Source organism: Rhagoletis pomonella, unplaced genomic scaffold (genome assembly GCF_013731165.1).
Source record: "Rhagoletis pomonella isolate Grant_MI unplaced genomic scaffold, Rhpom_1.0 Rhpom_scaffold_00007, whole genome shotgun sequence".
NCBI classification, from domain to species: domain Eukaryota; kingdom Metazoa; phylum Arthropoda; class Insecta; order Diptera; family Tephritidae; genus Rhagoletis; species Rhagoletis pomonella.
The window spans coordinates 14073470-14074642 of NW_023458561.1; the positions used below are offsets into that span (position 1 = coordinate 14073470).

General features: G+C 33.5%; 1 protein-coding gene across 2 annotated transcripts in view; it reads right to left on the reverse strand.

Moving 5' to 3' along the window:
* LOC118742353 (hillarin) overlaps positions 1 to 1173 on the reverse strand; it is a 211426-nt gene that overhangs the window by 73920 nt on the left and 136333 nt on the right. The window lies entirely within an intron of this gene.

The window sequence follows — 1173 nt, forward strand, 5'->3', positions numbered from 1 at the left end:
TTTTTTGCAGCTTTAGCTCTATTTTTTTCAACGGTTTAACACTCAAGGAGAATAAAATTTTAAAAATATTCGACTACTTGTAAAAATATGTAGCTGTCCATAGTTGGTGAGCACGTTGCTATCGACCAGCGAAATTACACCACACATTTTCGCTAAGCCAGTATTTTTAGCAGATTACTTATTTGGAATGCGTCAAATGAGAGACTTAAAAGCAGTGCTTCTATTAAACATATTTCCACACATGCATTTACTTAAAACATACAAATGTAATTACATACAATAAGTATGTATGTATGTCTGCACATATATTATTTTCCATTTTAAACCATATATATAAGTATATGTATATACTGGCGATGTTTCGAATGTCATATTTTTCGGAATGCGAATGTGGGAATGCGAATGTTAGGAATAACATTCAAAAAGCTATAATCAACTGAAGACATCGTTTTTATTACTTAAGAATGTTGTAAATTATTAGAATATTAGCAGACTTGGCGAAATTCGTCCCGCCCAAAATTAGATTTTTAATTTAAACATTTTGGTCCAACAGTTTCTCCAGCAATCCATATTTACGATTTGTACTGGCACATTCATCGGCTAAGACTATGGTTTGGTGGTTGTTGGCCGCCTTAAATAACCGAACGAAAGTGTTATGCCCATGAGAAGTTCCCTGGTGGCATCCATGATCCGGATCAATAGTGAATGTGGCCTAGAAAGTTTATCTTATAGTTGGTGGCAATTTCAAAATGGATGCGTATACAATATACATATATAGACTGAGATGAAATACCTTAAAAGCCAGTTTCGCGAAAGTAATTTAAGTGAAAAATGATTTTTTCTGTCAGGTTCTATATTAAATTCAATTAAAAAAACAAATTTTCATTAAATTGCTTTCATGAAACTGGCTTTTAAGGTATTTCGACCGGTGGTGATTTGAGATTTACCACTGCACAACTCAACCCTGGTTTATTCGAATGAAGCTTTAACGCATAATAATATTGGCACCTTTCTCACTTGTCGATTTTTGGTAATAACTCGACCTCAGCACCACCTGGCAATTAGACTGCCTTTCACGTTTCCAATACATGTTTTGAATATTCGCCAAATCGGATCATAAAAAAGATTTTAAGTTATAACTCAACTCTAGCACCAACTGTATAAAATAGTTTT